The sequence below is a fragment of the Gallinula chloropus genome, assembly GCF_964237585.1.
Source record: "Gallinula chloropus genome assembly, chromosome: 5".
NCBI classification, from domain to species: Eukaryota; Metazoa; Chordata; class Aves; order Gruiformes; family Rallidae; genus Gallinula; species Gallinula chloropus.
Window position 1 is genome coordinate 39,317,166 of NC_140090.1, and position 19,807 is coordinate 39,336,972.

Consider the following 19,807-nt stretch of genomic DNA (forward strand, 5'->3'; position numbering starts at 1 on the left):
TGTACAGACTTCTGGTATGTTGTCTCAAAAATTGGACAGACCCTGGAAGAGAAAAGGGGAAAAAGATACAATCTGTGATTATTAAGGTAAACAGAAGGACCATGGATAACTGAGGTTAAAAATGTTCTCTATAACAACATCACAGTGTTTCCAGAAAGAGAAGGAAGTTTAAAAGTGGATTTGAAAAGAGATTGGTAGAATTTATCTCACTGAGAAGACAGTCTTGCTATACTGTTTCTAAAGGACATAGATAAACTTCATTCTTAACCTCATTTTTATTCAAACATGATATATGCAGCATAGTGTACATGACTATTGGCAAACTAGAAAGGAAATATTTTTTAATTGATGAGTATCAGGAAAATCAAACATATTTCAGACAACATAGGTTATTAAAGAATTTCCATCACTAAAATAGATTAGCATTTTATTTCTGTTGGTATGACAGCTAATTTCTTTCATTGTAAGATATTTTTCAACTAGCTATGTCTCTCCATAAATAACACAATATTAAAACCAAGATTTTTCTGGATTTCAGAAAGGTAGCACTGTATTTGGAAGTAGTGTTTTCTTTACTCAGTCACTTTTCTGCTTCTGTAGTGTAACCATCTTAATTGTAGGATCAAGGCTGTCTTCATATTAAATTTCTGGTTTTAATTTCTGCTTTTGGGGGTTTTATGTGTTTTGCCTTGACACAACTACCCTGGCATACATAGGCTCTGTGTGTGACAGACATATAGATTTTTCAAAAGCAGCATGCAGACTGTTGCTTTCTTCAATCTAAGGGGAGAAAATCTCCGTTTTCTTACATATTACCAGTATTTACTCTCTTCCTTCCTCTGTACTGCTTCTGATGCTACCATAGTTTTGTCCTCAGTGTGACAAGAAATCAAAGGTGAACACCATGTTCACTCTTCACCTTTTTTTTAATTACAGGATGTAATGCAGTTTTTGTGTAGACCAGAAACACTCATGTCTAGACTTTAAGAAAATTAAATCAAACACAGAAGTTTTAGCAGCTTGATTCTTAGTACCATTTATTCAACAGATACTAATTTAGGCATAAATACCTTCTGTGCATGATAATATTCAATTTAAGTGGAAGCTTATTTTTATTACTTTATACTGAATCTTTATGATTAGGATAGAATAAAGCCCTCAGATAGGAAAAAATACTGATGAATGAAAATTCATGGTATTTAAAGTATCAGTTTAAAAACCTCTTAGGCCCAAGAAGTTTGGAAATATCTCTAGAACATATATATAGAATTGAACTACGATAAACCAAACAGCTTTTATCTGCTTTTTCATGTTTAAGACACGTTGTATACATAATCACTGGTTTAAGAGCAATTAACTCTGTCTAATCATAAATTCAAACTTTTTAATAGACAGTATTTAGAGTTAATCTGTGTATGACGTTTAACTAAACTGTCAGTTTTTCGGTTACTGAGAACATAAAGATAAAAGTGTAAACATTTTAAAGATTGTCTACAGAAAATTTTAATTTACATATAATTTTCCATTCAGCAACTAAAACCCCCCCAAATCATATTCATTTTTTAAATTGTTATTTTTCCTCAGGCTTTCTAAAAACGACAAATTTAAATGTTGGTTGGGTTTTTTTCCAGAATGTATCAGGGTATGCTGAGTTAATATGTCAAAAAAATATCAAAATAACTGTTCTAAAATTGCTGACAGAATTAAAACTGGTGAATTTTATAGATAATGAAGTATATCTCAAAGCTAATTTTCATAAAGCCTTCTTTACTTTTATAAATCAGAAGCAGTTCTTTTGCATGTCCTTGAAAACTTTGTTGTCAGCTGCTGAAGTGCAGGCTTCCTTGTTCACCCAAAATGAGGCAAAATCCCCTGATTTATGACAAATCATTGGCATGGATTAACATAAGCTTCAACTAATTGGAAGGAATCCAATGAATGTCCAGCCAGAATATGCTCAGTCAAATGCCTATTTAAATGCAAAGTGGAGAAATTGCAACAAATTTTGTGCATCATTTCCACAGGTACTTTGCACCATTTCCATCAAACTGATTTGGGTAGCAAGCAACTCCGGATTACAGTTTGAATAGCTCACAATCAGGTAGAAGAGGAAAAGGGACGAAAAGCATGAAGAATTATTTATTCTACCTGCTCACTACGAAATTATTCATAAAGTTGGTTATTCTGTTGCCTACAGCCAACAATTGTGTAGATGAAGAAGGTAAAGAGGAGAGAGCTAGGTTTAAGCTTCCTGAATGAGTAGTATACAACAAATCAATTTTGGAGAACCCAGTGAATCTACAGTTGGCTACTGAATGAAAAGAAACCACAAAAGTAGGAATGGAAATTACATTTTGGGAGGCTTAGACGATAAAAGACATTTTACAGTCTGCAACTTAAATTCAGAGAAGCAAGATAGGGCAAATGCACATTTAATTCAAGTTGCTCTAAAGAATTTTTGTTTTGTATTTTGTTTACTTTAAGGAAGGCATCGGTGTTCAACATGTGATTGCTATATCTCTAATCAACTCATAACTTTTGTAAGGCTTATGACAGATATACATGTCAGGGAAAAGAGAAATTTCATCAACTAATTTACTTGGTTTAAAAAAACCAAACATGGAATCAGTCAAGGTGTTCAGCTGTGATAAAAGTAAAAATTGGAAATATTTACAGCTTTTCTGCAAAATGTGCAAAAAATACTTGAAAAGCTTAAAGTCCTTAAGAGATCTATTCTAAAATTAGACAATCTGTATAGAATAATCAGAACACATTAGATCGGGCTTTAAGGATCTAACATCTGTCTAAAATTAACAGTTGTCTTCCTTCTGGCAAGGAAGCAGAAGTAGATGATGAGAATTGCCCTTCTTTTGATCCAAAGATGTTAATTTTTCACACTCAAAAAATCACAGTCATTGGACTCCTCATTTTGTGACAACCCACTTAAGATAAAAGAAGCTGATTAGTTCTAACTTCTTTTATCCCCTAATGAGATAGAGCCTTGACTCAGACATAGTTAAAGAGTAAACAACAGACTGTACTAGAGGGTATTTCAAAGTGGAATTCAAGCTTAAAAGAATCAGTAAAAAGACAATGTTCATTTAGAGGAAAAAATTGGAAAATAAGATATAAGCTTTTGGCTGAAAAATTTAAAAAGCTTCACATTCAATGAAATTAAAAGGTCTTTGTCTTAAATATATCTCCGTATGTTGTATTCTATAGAACAGATTTTTTACGCCTGAATGCTATTTCTTTTTTTCTGGAAAAAAATATGACATGATATCCAATGAATTAGACACATAAAGAATTTCTCAGAAACCTGCCATCAGCCAACCAAAAAGACTGGTGTTGGAGTAAATCCCCAAAACCAAAATGTGTATAATTCTTGAATGCCTGAGTGCCTGGCCAAGTTCTGATACATGTGACAGCTGGATATAAAGGGTTTATGTCACAAAAGCCAAAGTACTGTGTAAAAAGGAGCATTACAAAGTCCCACATTATGCCTTCCTTCTGTGAAACTGTGAGTACAGTGCTCGTGAAACTGTGAACCCGTTTTGGAAGGATGAGTTTTTTTCATTACTGGATGCAGAAGTGTTTAATTGCTTGGAAATCTGTGCACTTAACTCCAAAGACTTAATAATAGCAACATCAAGCTTTCCACAAGGAAAACCTTTTTTCCTTTCCAAAAGCACATAGACCCTTGAAGGAGGGAGATATGCCAGAAGTCAATACTTCGAAGGTGAAGAGATCCATAAAGAAAGATTCAGCTTCAACTGTCATGTTCTTAGAAAATGAAGAGACGTGCAATCTGCATAAAGATCTTGTTAACCATTACTGTTGCTTGATAAAGATAAAATCTGTATGTGGTATTGCAAGCCAAAGTCCTTTAACAAACGTTGACTAATCCCAAGTCACTAGAAAATAAAACCTTTATACGAAGTACTAAATACTGTCAATTACTTATGATAGTTTTAAGAAAAGGATTTATCTTTTTTTATTGCAAAGTCTGTATTAGCAAAACTGAAATCTGGCAGCTGTAGAGAGGAATCAGAGCAGTTTTGTTGTAGAGGTAAGGTTCCTGACACAAAAAGAGCTTCTGGTTTATGGAAGAGACAAAATATAGAAGTACATGGCACTCAGACAGAAAATTTTAAATGTCATGGATCTACTCTTTGAGCTTCAGTGGAATTAATGATAAACTCATTGACTTAGTAATGGAGAGTTTATAACTTGTATCATTTTGGGAAAAGCACCAGGAGAAAAATGTGACTTGAGCACAACTCTTTCACTGTTTCTCAGTGGTCAGAACAACGGAGTAATTTATTCCATCTCTCTTGTAAGTTGACCACACTATCCATCATAAATCTGTACACATCTGTTGGCTGACACACAGGGACTTAGTGCCAACCTGAAAAATGTCAGCTTTTTTTAAGCAGGTATATGGAGTGCATGGTCTGTTCTCTTCTGCTCTGCCTGTAATCACAAACCATAGACACCAGCAAAACTCTCTGTATTTCCTGATGCTTTTATGCATGGACACATGGACTTGAAATAATCAAACCTTTGCAGTACATTTTTACCAAAATACCTTGATGCCTTTTCATGTCTTATAATGATGCAATTTGCACAGCTACACTGTCATTTTTCTTCTCTAATTTGAAAACTATAAAACAGTATTTTAAAAGAGGGGAGTTTCTATGTAGCAGTTAGCTACATTACTCACCCCTTTGTTTAAGGTCAGAGAAGAGCTATTCTCTAGGTTGTGACTGAATTTTTATTCCTATTGCCAGTGATTTCAGCTTCTGAAACACCATCTTCTTCAGGAGAATATGTAACTTGGTGAATCAATTTGTGATGCTATACAGCTACATTGAATGTTGTCCAAATGGGCAGCGTTATTATATGCATTCCCATGCATTTAGCAAATACATAGAGGCTATCAGATTTAACAAGAAAATGTTACAGTAATTTCTCCTTAATAAATTAATGGATTCATTACCAGTAATTTTCACTTTTCTAAATAATGAAGGAACGTTGTGATTTTCTCTGTTTTTTCTGATCTACATGGGTACCCATACCTCTTGTTTGAACAGAATAATGATATATCTGTTAGGGAAGAAGCCATTTTAAAATTCCATATGTTATGCTAAAAATTTATTGGAATGAAGTTGTAAGCTGGCAAAGTCAAGGATTTAAATTACAGGTTAATTAGTTGTCTTTCCAATTCTCATTTGGTTCTTTCTGTGTATACATTGTAGCATAGTCTCTAATTACAACATCATATACTTGATTTCTGTTTCATTCTGTTTAGAGGATTGAGATTGCTCATTAAAAAGCAATTTCCTGTGTGTAACCTGTACTCTATTTTCCATGATCTTGTCAAATGCTACCTAAAATACAGAATTATTATTTGTGTGTGGTCTCCTGTGAAGGCAATAGTATGCAAAAGTACTACCTAGACTTCCACAAACAAACTAAACAGTTTAACATTAGAGCACCTAAGTGTCTCAGATGGTGAAGGTTTATTTTCAAAGCATAGATTTGCATTTTCAAAGTACAGCTTTTGTCAGCACTAGGTTCAGCAGTGCCTTTCCTGCAGTTCTGCATAGTTCATGCACTTGTGCCCTAGTTGAACACCTTGGATAAGATGACTGAAGGATCAAACACAGATGCTAAAAATTTGGTTACAGCAAGTTTGGTATTATTTTTCATGATAGAGTTGTACCACCTTAATTGGCACCATCCTTTCTGGGTTTTGTCCAGGAGATAGGTAATCCTACGCTTCATTCACTGGATGCCATACAGCTTCTGCCAGGGTTGAGGCAAGTGCAAACATATTTTCTGTATGGATTTCACAGAACACAGGATGATGCAAGAGTCCTCAGGGAAGAAAAAAGTGCTGTACACACAAACGTTTTGTATTGCAATATAGGGATGAAACATAAGTTAGAACGAGAAAAAAATATAAACTATGAGATTTCTAGATGGCTTCAAGCTGAAAGAGGGCAGGTTTAGATTAGATGTTAGGAAGAAATTCTTTATTATGAGCGTGGTGAGGTACTGGAACAGGTTGCCCAGAGAGGTTGTCAGGCCTCCCCGGCAGTACTGAAGGCCAGGTTGGATGAGGCTTTGGGCAACCTGGTCTAAGGGAGGGTGTCCCTGCCCATGGCAGGGGGCTGGAACTAGATGATACTTTAGGTCCCTTCCAACCCAAATGGTTCTGTGATTCTATGATTTCAACCACTTGAAATTTTATTTTGAAACTGTACTAAGACAGCCTTTATACCTCTCACTGGAAAAGCATTCTTAAGCAACTGTCAGTTAATGGAACAGAATATAATAAGAAACATCACCACCAACATATTTTTTACAAACCAACGAAGAGGAGATTTTGCTCTTTTTTTCAGAAAAGGCACAAGACAAAATTACAGTCTTGATTACACAGACCAGTTTGACACCCTTGTTCAACTACACTGATCAAGCTGCTTTCTGCAGGCAGCAGCTAAAATAGCGTTGACATTTCTGTTTAAGGCAGATAGCAACTGCAGTGCAAGACACATTTTCTCAAATAGTGCAAACACATGCATCTGTATTTTTACTATTTGTATTTTAAGTGCTCAAGAGAGCTCAGATCTGCCAGCTGAATAATGCTGACTGGTCTTTTTGTCTCAAACATGCCTGCTGAGGTCCTTCAGAATACATAGCAAAGGTATCTGCCACTTGGTAAGTGAAAACTCCTTCCATGCAGCTTCATATGCCAAGGGACATACTAGCATGTCCTGGACTGCAGTCACAATAGCTTAGATTTCTAAAGCACAAGTACTCTGTGCTGACAATCACATGTGATGGGATTTTCTGCAACTTGGCAAGTTCCTTGGGCACAGAACAGCAAACCAGACCAAATGACTCTGAAGGACCCCTGGTCTTCCAAACACCCTGGTCATTTTGCATTTCCTAAGATATCTGCCGAATCAGGCAGGTGCAGATATGTTTGTAGTATCTATTTGGAGAGAGTGGGAACACAACTAGCTTCTGTAGTGTGGCTTTCTGTTCTATTTTAACATCTATTATTCAGGTGTCTTTCACCAAAATACCAGTTACACCTCTGAAAATCTGAACTTGATTTTGCATGTGTGTGTGTGTGTGTGTGATTATGAGCATCAAAAGGCAAACCTACATTCAGCATATACAGACCTAATCTTTTTTCAAGCGCTTCAGAAATGGATCACCTTTTTTCTTCTATCCCATAGCTGGACCATTGGATCCAGTTTCTGGGTCCTGAATCAGAAAATAATAATGTTCTGTAGCACAGCAGAGTAAAAAGAAACAGGAACAGGTGAAAAAACAAATGCAGAGAATAGATCATCCTGGAAAAATAAATATCTGCATGATAGCTTACAAATGAGTATGTACTTTGGTGTCATTGCAAAATTTAAGCCAAAATCTGGTGAAGATAGTGAAGACTCCTATTTGTTTCTCTTTTTAAACACAGGCCAGCAAGAGGATGTGTGAGGATTCCTTTAAATCAACTAATGCATCCTCTCAGCAGCAAAGGGTTAATCATGCATCTACACATTGCGGGGCTGTTCAGTTTGAAGGTAGTATGGCATGTGGCTTTTTCAGTCTGCTGAAATGGGGCAGATGTTACAGGGCCTGTGGTGGAAGGGCAGGAGGAATTTCTATGCCTTCACAGAATCACAAGGTCTGGTGCAGTAAATCATACACTAGGTTTAAATTAAATTGTTCTGGAATAACATGATTGCTTTAAAAATAATTACTAGATGAAGAAACATGAAATAAATGAGCTAATTACATGCCCACTTACCTCTATGCTAACCACGATACATCAAAATTAATTTATGCATACTTCTTATAGGCATAGTACGGCTCTGTGGAATTCATTAGAGATTATTATTTTCCAACCTGTTTGATATTGTACCTTTTAAAATTCTACTCCCAGTCTGAACTGTCCAGATTATAAAATCACAAAGACAAGGCATAATAAGACTAAACTCAAATATGTGAATATTCAGAAACAAAAGCAGTTAATATTATGCCTCCATTAGCAACTTCACACGTTATCTGAAGCCTGAAGTAAACAGCATCTTCATAGTGAGATGCTAAAGTGATACTGACTTGTAAAATTTGTTATGCCTCAGAAAGTAACGCTGGGAATATAAACCACAGGAATATAAGCAGAACATTACAGGTACTTTGTGATAGCAGACCTATGTGATACAGTGGTTCATACATTTTAAAGTGACCATATTCTGAATGTGGCATGTAATGAAAATGATCAGTCATAGGATATGTCTAGGAAGTCTAGTTATCATTTGATCCCTTAGAAATTTTTCAGCATCACTGATTAATCCTAGCAAGGGCTCTGCTTCCCTCCCATCAACTTTAGTAATTTATCAAGATGGATTTCCAATTTGAAAATATTTGAAAGCAAGCCTAGCTCTCAAATCCATATCAAATATCAGTTTCTGTATCCCGGTGACATAGTATTTCCCTTCATGGTTGCAATACTCTTAATAACACCATGAGTTCTTTGCTCATTGCTCTTGATAGTGAAGAATATGTTGTGCTAGGACGTTAATGATTCCTTCTTCATTTACAGAATGTTGGTCTGAAGTTTAAAATATGTTATATATAAATTAAACCCTTAAATTGATGGATTTCCCTTCTGATGGCTATAGGAATTGCACTTGTCTGTAGTGCTGGAACTGATTTTCTAAGCATGATCATCTCACAATTTGTGGGAAATACTATATTATGAAAAGCAGAGATACATTAATTTCTAGAGTTACACTAAGAAAACCTCCTTTAGGCAAACTTAACATTTCCATTTGTCAGTTTTTCCACTGATATGAAATAGTACATTGAAATCCCTGTAAAGTCCTGCCAGAAAGAGAACTTCTGGATTTGTGCAATACTGTAGGCTTTCACTGCATGTCATATCTATCCCATTAACAGACCGATTGGACTGTGTAACATATTTTGTTTCAAACCAACAGAAAAACTCACAAAAGAGATGGTAGCCTTTCATTTTCAGGAGGTTGGTGTAGTTTTTGGAATATCTCTGGATTGCCATGCACATATCCATACAGTGTGTAGACAAGGTTTTATTGTGCTAAGCCCTGATGCAGCTGTTTCTCATTTTCATCTTGCAGCTGGTATCTTGCTTAGTTAAAAATCTGTGTTGACTCATAAGACCAAGATGTACAATACTCAGTTTTGATTGAAAAGTGCATAACTCCTTTGGCAAAATGCTTCATGTATGCCCATGTTTTACCAGGAGCAGAAGTCTGTAGGTCCAGAAGTAGTGTCAAATCTCCCTTTATCTTTGAAGCGTAGTTGACTGTAAAAGTTTTTAAAAATATGCTTATTCATCTTATTATTGTGGAAAGTCCTGGTGACTCACTGCATTGGCAAGAGAAGTTGGTTTAGTTTAGTTATTACTGTTTGTAAGTGAGTTTTCTGTTAAGATGGAAACAAAACAGAAACAATACAGAAGACTGCCTGAGTGCATGTGAGCATGCCTGCTGCTTTTTGGTGTTCACATGCCCTTTGAATTAAGGAGCAGGAGAGCATTCTACGTTCACCTTAGTGAACCGGTCAGTTCTCATCAGTGAGTAAACGTGGCTAAGACAAAAATAAGAGGAAAATTTTAAAAAGGAAGAAAAAAGAGGAAGTCTTAAGTTTTCCCCCATCCTCCCTAGAGCCAGGATTTGGAGTGAAGGAATTTCCCTAGTGGGGAAACAAAGACATAATGTCTAATTGCTAGGACATAAAGGCTCAAAGGGAGAGCGCACAGTGGCCAGGGATGTGGAAGAGTGCTGACTCTGAAGGTCAGAAAGATACAGAGAAAAAGAAACTCAGTTCAAAGTATGTACAATTAGTTCAAGTTCTCAACCACAGCCAAAAGAAAGCTCAGGAGCATTGAGGCAAAGGAAGCAGAGAATTAGATGCTAGTACATTTTTTTATACATTTGTCTATTTGAACGTGCACACTCCCTGATACTCTCCAAGTAACTAATAAAAGACAAAACCTATGAACCTAATTTCCTTTCACATTCAACCAATATATATTTCTATAAATACTGCTGCTAATGAGATCCAAGCACAGATTTGCTCAAGCTTCTGGAGAATGGTGAGAACTAGCTTGGCTAATGCCAATCTAGGAGATGAGATGCAATTCCAATGACTGTAAAAAACAGAGAACCCATCCCCCTCTGCACGTGCTACAGGAAAAGCAGGAGCTGAAAGCTTTTATTAAAGAAAGCACTTGGCTGTTGTACTGGCTTCTATACATACCAGACTCACATGTCCAGGCAGTAGGAACTCTACTGAGATTGTGAAAGGGAACAGCATTTCTACTGGGAGATAAGAAAAGGAGTTATTCTCAGTTAAGAATTTGCTGTAACTCAACTTTTTCTGCTATTAACAAACCTGGTTTCTGAAAGTTGGGAGCTATTGATTCAAATTAATAATTTCTAAAAGAGTTGTGAGTTCCTTCCTGGATAAATGTAAGCCAGTTCTCAGGGTGCTGAAAACCTCATGCTATCAGTATTTTCACTCCATATCACTCAATCCAAGTTTTTTTCCTTGATTAATGTTTTTTGTGCACATGACTCAAGTGCAGATTACTTTTGTTCCCTCTGAACACGCCGATATGCAGACTTTAGCATTTGAAGGAATAATGCAGGTTCTCGCCTTTATTTTCAGTTTTTACAGGTCAGTATACAATATGTTGTAGAGAATACCAAACCTCAGAGAAAGTAGAGGACTAAAAGTGTTCTGTAATGCAACACTGTAAGCCTGCCAGAAATGTCAACAAGTCCTTGAGTTAGGAGAATGCACAAGGGTACTGGTGGTGTACAGAGACAAACAAATCATACAGATTTTTAATCAGGAAGTAATTATATATTGGTTTTTTTCAGAGAGCTTTATAAACACTAATTATGACTTACGCCTTAATTTTCCAGGTGAATAAACAGAACTAGAAACAGATTAAGCAGCTTGCTAACTTCCCTGAATGAGTCAACAGCAAGCTTAGCAGCAGGTCTTTTGAGTTTTGAATCTTTATTGATTATTACCATGCTTAAAACCTTATTCTATGTGGACCAGATTGAATAGCTATGTTCACATAAAATGGGGCAAAGGAAGGTTACTTTAAAAGATTTATTGGAAGGTACTGACCAGTTTAGATAAGAATGCAAGATTTCTGTACATCTAGCAGGTTTTTTTAATTTCCCCTTCACTCTCTTGAAGTAAAAATTATGTTGGACTCCATTTTATTGGAAAAGAGGAGATCTCTTTGATATGTTTACATATCATTAGTCATTGCATCTTGGAGGTACGTTGCCCTTGGCTTTCTGCATCTGGCCCCAGTGTAAGTAGATAAAGACACATGCTTTCCCAATGCCAGGATTCCGCAAGCACACACTCCACTCCTCTTACATTTCTCCCCTCCTTGCAACCTCTTCAAAAGATCCTGTGCATTAGAAGAGCCAAGTTAATTATTTTAAAGGTTCCAACAGTTTATTTTTCAGTAAGATTCTCAGACATATGAATCACCAGGAATAACCGTAGTTTAGGAAAAAATTCTGGGAGTTGGACGTAACAGCCAACACTTGGTCAGAATCAATTATATGGGGACCTGGAGGCAAAGGAAAAGGGCAAAGCAAAGCTTTGCAATGCCCTTCAAGCACACAGGGACACCAAGGAAGCCTTTAACTCAGTTTAGTATTGAAGAAAAAAAACCTCAACAACAAAAAAAAACACAAAACCCCAAACCTGATGATGAAAAGTTTTTGACCCTGATTTCATTAATCCCTTTATATTAAAACAGAGCATTGACATGCACTTATGCTGAACTCTGCTTTGAACAGTAAGAGCTTTGCTGAAAGGGGGAAAAGGTTTGGTTATTCTGTTGCATTTTTCTCTTTCTACTCACTATTCCCCAAATATGCACCCTCAGATGACCAGTATCTTAGACAGTTTCTTGAAAAGTGGTCACTTCATAAAATCAAGTTCACATTTCTTTTTCAAACTGAAGAAAAATGGGGCAGACAAGAATGAAAGGGAGTTGCAGCAATTTTCTCAAGCTTTTATAGCAGTACAGGCTAAGCCTTCATCTTAGTGACATAAACCCTACGGCTCTAATAAAAATTCAAGCAACAATGAGTAGGTTTAGTATTAAATAGAACCAGCAAAACTAGAACACAGAGTAACAGTGCCAGAAAAGTATGTTTTTGCACAGAACAGAGTATTCACAGGATTTGTGGTAACAGTATATGAAATCAATTCATTCCTGGCAAGGAAAATAAAAGTATAACATTTCTTGCGCGAAGTTTTTTCCACATTCACTCCAACAGTGTGTGTCATTAGTTACATCTGTGACAAAAACATCACTTAAAGCAGGCTAGGAAAGAGAAACCTTGGCTGGCTTACCCTATTACTTCATCTCTAGGGTTTGCCCTGGTGTACTTTTCCAGTAAAGTGATATTTGGATAGGTTCTATATTGTCTTATATAAAAAAGTGTCATGGTTTAGTTACTATAATAGCCATCTCCCTATGCTCTATGAAGAACCTATATTTTTTCATTTGGCTTAAAAAGTTATCTCCAGTAATTTTATAACAATGTAGAGGTTAGTCCTCATAAAGTATTACTTGTCATACTTGTTTATATATCAGATCAATTAGCAACTTTTCTTGGTTTAGACTGTAAAGTGTGATAGGTTTCTTTGTGGACTGAAGATTTTGCATTGGAAGTTGTCATTTGGGGGATTATTGAAAATTATAAATGAATTCTTAGTGTGATTATATAATTTCATTTGTAATTATGAAAGCTCAAATTGCAGTTATAATGGGATCATAAAAATTTTAGCTCCTATAATTTTATTTCATACACAGTCTTAAAGTTTTAAAACAGAAAACTAAATTTTGTGTATTTTGCAAAATGCAAAATTGATTTGTCCTTAAGCCCCCCGCTCCCATTCTAATGTTATCTACCAAAACTCAAAAGCAGCCAATGCCACACATTGCTGAAAAATGTTATATACCTATGAATTGTTTAGTCTTGTATTTCAGTAAGGAGGAAATGCAGAATCAAATTTGAGAGAGGGACTAGATATCCAAGCATGGATATCTGTCATTTTATCTCATGTTAGATGTCATCCTTGAGAGCCCTTTCATCTGTGAATCATTAGTGAAAGGACAGACTCTAAAGAGAGTAGGATTTTTTTGTATTTCCTGTGCTTAATTTTATGTAACTCCCTGCTCAGGATGCTGATATGAATCCAGTTCTCACATGCCTTGCTTCATCTTGGTTTGTAATTCTGAATTCTGTAGAGCTACTATGTAATGGAGGAGAAAATACCAGAGTGTGCAGGACTATAGCTTCAGGGGGATCAGACTCTTGCAGCATTCATTATTCAGGTTCAGCTGGGGAAGAGTTAAACAGTCTCTAAACAGCAGGCTTGTATACTGGAAAAGTTTGAAGGTCATTTTAGCTTGTTTCATGTATAGTAAGTTGGCTGTCTTTTTTTCCACCCGTTCCTTTTTCTTGTTTATATTCTGTGGTGACAGCTGATTTTTTTTATTTTCCTGAGAATTCCTAATTTGCTGTCATGCAGATTTCTTACTTTCAAATGAAAGTTTACAGTTCAAGACACCACTTTTCAGCTGACACTGATGCTTACTGCAGTTAGCTGTATAACCAGAAGTTCAGAATACTATAATATTATAAGACCTGTTCCAATAAATCTGACTACTATGAAACTTCCTCACCCTACTGTATGTAGGCCAAGATGTCAAATAATGTATTTTCAATCCCTAATGAAAAAAAAGTCTGCTGGCCTTGAGTAAGGCTGAAATTAGACATTTTGATTCTAAATGCACACATAACTTGCTGTCAGAACAAAAGGGGGGGAAGCGCATAATTTTAATCCATCTTCTATAACAGAAAGCTATTACAGGACATCGTAATAGTAAAGAAACAAAACACAAATGAAAACCAGTAGAATCTAAAGATAAATAAATTTATAGTTTTGTATTAGGTAGTTGAACTTCTAAGCCTGTCATGTTACAAAGTATGCAAGCATCCATAACTACATCATACTAGATTAGAGGTAGGAATTGTTTCTACCAGATTCCTTACTCAAAAATACAAATGCTTTTATGTCATATATTGAGGGAATAATAGAATTATGCTACTAAGCATCCGATCTTTGGGGTGTCATGATCATTTAAATGCAAAGTTTATCATCTTTTAAAAGATCAAGATCTTAGTTAGAAATTGGTTCCCTTGACTTGAGTTCTGGATTTAAGAGTACTATGACACATGCTTCTTAATAACATTCAGTATGTTTCTCACTTTTAATCCAGGTTTTCAGAAGAAAATGCCATCTCATAGTAAAAAATAAACGAGCTTTTGGATCTTTCAACTTGGAAGGGAATTTGCAAAAATAGTTTATAGTGTTCCAAATTTCAAAAGAAAAATGGCATAGAAGAAAAACTGGATAGATGAAAGGCCAGCATGGTTTTTTGCATGGATTGTCCAGCACCAAGCACCTACTCACTGTGCTATGTAATAATGAGTTTTGTTCAAGTAGTTCTTCTCAAGCAGCAGCAGAACTAGATCTGCCCAAAGCCAGTGTAATCTTCCTCTGCTCAAATTGCTGTCTTTCAATTCTCTGTAACTCCACTACGGTCAGTAGTATTGTATATAGCACATAGTTACGCAGTAAATAGGAAATTCTGACTGTGATTATCATCCTAAGGACAATAATTCACTGGTGTATGCAAATCAGGTAAAGGGTAACTTGCATCATGTTCTATCTCTCCATATGACATATACTGCAGCAACTCTTGTCATTATTCTGGAGACTGTGTTTGTGTGTATAATTTCTTCTTGGTCCTTGCCTATTTACATTGCTCTGAATCTCCAACCACCCTGTAAAATGTGAAAACAGAAACAAGAAAATCCACACACACACACCCCGTTTCCCTCTCTCCATGCATCTCTCACAGTTGCTAAAAGAAGCAACAGTGAAGTAAGGAGTGGACTAGAAAAGCCATCTCTGTTATTAATAATAATGGTGGGAAAGTAAAAAAAAAAAAAAAAAAGCAGAAAAAATTGCTCTAGAAACTTCTGACTGCTGGATTAAGCCAATGTGTGCTCCAGATTTCTGCTTTTCAGAGATTATGACCTCTCAGAGTTTAGAGCCGTCCTCTTACACTAAAATATTTTTAAAATTTTCCTGTATTTTTTTTCAAAAATTTTTATCTTCTGCTTATTGAAAGGGCACTGGGAACCAGATTTTTTGGGTGTGTGAATTAACAAACTCTTCCCATCTGTGCTGTTATTGCTGCAGTACTGGGAAGGAATGAGTTACGAGAGGAGATCAAAGCAGCTGGGATCTATCAAGCAATCAGGGCCCACTGCCAAGGGAAGAGAAGAAACTGGGGCTAGGACACTGGCTTTGATCCCAGGAAGAGAGGGCTGTGGGTCAGGAAGTATGAAGTAAGGCTAAATCTGTTTACTTTGGCCTTCTTTTTTGAGTGGGTTTCTCACCCTTAGAGGTAATGTTTTTCTTATCATTGGTTTTAGAAATTGCAATGTGTTTTTTGCTGTGGTCTTGATTCAAATTTACCTGTGTGGCAGGAAACATAAAAGTAGCTAAAAGAAGCTGTAATACAAAGTGGTGCCTGAGCAATGGACTGACTGTAGGCCTTTTGCTAGGCTGAGTGCTGGTCTACATCAGCGAGAGCCTGGTCAGCTTCAGTTAAAAGTCAGGGGTTAAGGGTGTCTGTGTGGACTGCAATATCTTCGAATTATGTTGCAAGTTAACTGTTAGTGAAGATGAGGACCTCAATGCTAGCACTTTCCTTTGGATTCTGTAGGTTTAAATTCTTGTATATTCACCCTGTTGTGGTGATTTTCTGCCTTTGCACAGGAGACAGCAAGTTAGTTTGGTCAGCAGAAGCTTTTCCTGTGTTTGTTTTTTTTTTCAGGTCTGTTCCAGGATAGTATTGTTGGGGTTTTCTTTATAATAATCTACCTAATGGCTGAGACATTAGTATCAGTTGTCTCTAGTGATGTAACTCTGTGTTGAAGATCTGGTACTTGATTTATTTTTTGATAGACAAAGATCCAAAAGGCAAGATACTTGTGCTGGATTCTGAGTCCTTGGTTCATCTGATTTCTTCCACAGCTGCAAGCTGTGTGTCTGAGTAATATTTCTCATGAACACCTATCACTGACACTTTTCTTTGTAGGTTATGCATAACTTCTGTGCTCATGGCATAGGAACTCTATCCTTCATAATGTAAGAAGTTGTGGTGTAGTGTAAAAGATTTAACTATGCTCTGATTTTAGTGAAGAAGTCTCCATTGGCGGCACAATAAACACTGTACTATCTCTTAAATTTGCTTTCACCGTGACAAAGGTGGCTTTTACTTTTGAAGGAACATCTCCAAAAGTTACATAATTTTAATATTTTTTATCTCAGTTTAAACATATTGAATAATTACTGATGTGAGTTTAATCATTAATTCAGTTGAAATAAATTACTTGTTACATAACTTTTTCCTCACCAGTAATTCAAAGCCAATGCTTTTTCAATTAATTTACCTCTAGAGTCTGTATTTCCAGTCTGCCTCAATCTGATGTTTTGCTCATTTTTTTTCAATTAGATAGGGGGTGTTTTTTTGATCACTTGGAGAAAAAAAAAAATACAAGGGAGTTTTGCTCAGTGAAACTTAGGTGTAATTGTTACAACACAAGTGTAGACACTAGTACTAATGGAGATGCAAAGAGGAGTTTTATTCTATTAAGATAAATATTAGGCTGAATTTATAGTCCTCTTGCAATGAAGAGACAGGCTCTTGTAACAGAGGATTCACTTTCTAATAGTTCTCCTTCCTTTTTCGTATCTTCATGTGAAAACAAAAGGGTCGCATTAATTTATGAATGGTAGTGTGATATGCTCTTACTGTATTCTGGCATAAGAATTTTCTCTTGGATAGCAGTTTATGTTCTGGTGCGATGAAATGAGACATTGTCACATTAGCCTTGAATTAACCCTATTCTGCAACACAGCTTTCACAGAAGTTAAAAAGCACAAATGATTTCTTCTCCCAGCACTTCTTATTCAGGCTACTGCTGCTGGATAGAGGTGAAGCTCAGATTTTCCTACAACTTTTCTATGTACAAATTACATGCATCAGTCTTTAGCGTGATGTTTCCGGCATGTTCTGGATTCTGTAAGCTTCTCAGCTCTTCAAGTGCCTTCCATCAGGGACTTCATTTGTTGGAATTAGGAAGTTTTCTGTGTGCACAACCAAGTTTTTGCATTGTGTCAATGTTTTATAAGCAGAAAAAAATGTATTTGTAGCTGTGAAACCATATTTATGTTTCCTACTTATGGCCATACAGCAATCCTCTAATACTGTGGTGTCTATAGATTTTCATACTGATGTTGATGCTCGGAGGGATGTGGTTTGAACCAGGACACAAGAATGCTACATGTCAGATGCTGGCATTCTGGGAATGCATAGGCATGAGAGAATCTAGTGCAGAAGTTAGTGTTGTACCATGTACCACAATCCCCAGTGGAATAGTTTTAGTTTGACACAGGGATGACAGTTCATCTCCTGAGCATTACAGTGGGACAGTCATTGGTGAGAATTGGTGTTGATGGAATGAAGTCAAAAGCAAAATGATGAATTTTGCGCTTAAGGCTCTGGCCTCTGGAATCTAATACGCTTTCTGTTTCATCCTAAGAATATATTGGCATCAGTCACGGATTATTTTATCCCCTTGAGTTATTAATTTTATAATATTTTCTGAATTAACCTACTATATTAAAGAGAACAGTGGCTTTGTGGGGGTTTTAAATTTTTTTTGCTTGATACAAGTTCAGATAAGGCCTTAAGCCAGAAACAGTGAATATAAAGTGTACTGCACTGCTGCTTAACAGCTTTCAAACCTTCATGCAATAAGAAAAAAAGTTAATGGAAAGGAGCCTTGTGTATAAAATTAAAAGGGACTTTAAGCTTAACAAGAGCTTTAACAATTACTTGGTTTTCCAGTCAATTAGAAATAAATGGATTTTTATATCAGTGGAGGAAATTTTCTCTTGTTTTATCCCAACCATTCTCTCTGTGCCCTCAGTAGTGTCTCTAAAACTGACATCTGAGACAGCATAGAGGACTGAGTCCACATTTCAAACCCAGTCTGTTTGTAGACTTCGTGGGGAGGGACAGACAAAAGAATGTTGGCTTCATTAGCAAGGAGGAAGCTAATGTTTTATCTAAAGTCAGATATTTATCATAAATATTTGAGAATACATTAAAATTGCAGCTGATCTTGAAGCTGGCATTGACTCTGCAGTAACTATTGAGCATCTTCTAAGTGTGCAGTTAGTGCAAACTCATTCTGGTTTAAATTAGGATTTGCTCAGAATCAGATGTAAATTAACATTTTGTCATCAACAGAGGATCAGAAATCAAAATATGAGGGAAGGACTACACTAATCTGGATTTGTAATGGATCTGGGAGACTTCTAAAGTGAGTGACGATCAGCAGTGACAGCGATCGCTTGGGTAAGCTCAGGGGCTGTGCGACAGATAGGGCTGTGCAGAGGTTCCCCACATCTGGGCACCCCGTGTGCAGTTCCTTTGACCCGTGGAGACTACCTGGAAGCTTGCCAAAGCTCACGCTCCCCCTGATGTCATGTGACCTAGCACTCTAACCTTAAAAGGGATTAACAAGGGCAGGGACACAGGAAAGCAGATAGCAGAGCTCAGACAAGACAGCTAGCCATCCAGTCTGCCTGCCAGGCAGAGGAAGTAGGGGAGCTCAGGCAACTGACAGGTGAGGCTCACTAATCACTGGTCAGGTATAGCGTGATGGTGTCTACCTGGTGTAGGGCCATGACCCCAACACCTTCCAATGTGGAACTAGGAAACCAGTTCAAACAACCGCAGAAGCATGTTGCAGTGCAGGTCTTGGGGTGCAGGGAATGTAACAACATGCTTGCAGCAGGACACAACTCTGATCGTGGCTGTGTCCTGTGCAAGCTGACTAGGGATCTCCTCAGCCGAGCAGCATACTGATAAATAGAGGTAGATAGATGTTCTCAAAGATAAACTAGACAGGCTCATGAGCATCAGGGGCTACGATCTCTAGGCCGGACCTTCTACATAGGGAAGTCTGCTGCCTTAAGGGAGCTTCAGTTAGGGACTTAAAGAGACTCCCAACCTTGGTCAGGCACATGGACTATTACCCGCTTTTAATTTTCCAAATAGGTAGTAATGAAATACATAAAAGAAAACTGAGGACCTTTAAGAAAGATTTAAGGGCCCTGGAACGCATGGTATGAGGATCTGGAGCACAGGTAGTGTTTTCCTCCATCATTCCTAGTACAGGGAATGGGGAGGGATGGAAGGAGAAGAGCCAGGAAATTAATACCTAGCTCAGAGCATGGTGTGAGAAACAGAACTTTGGGTTCTTTGACAATGGGCAGGCTCGAGCCTCACCAGCCTTGCTTTTTAGAGATGGGGAGAACTTATCCCCAAGGGGCAGAAGGATACTGTCAAAGAAGCTAGCAGGGCTCATTAATAGAGCTTTAAACTAGATAAGAAGGGGGAGGGGGACAGGGCCGGGCTAGATAGAAAAAAACCTGGTTGTGGCGGTCAAGTTATTGAGGGATGGTGTGCTTGACAATGACCTCCGGTCAGCCACCTTAGTTAATCTGGGGGGTAGTGTGGTAATTCAGAGCAGAAATGTAACTACTA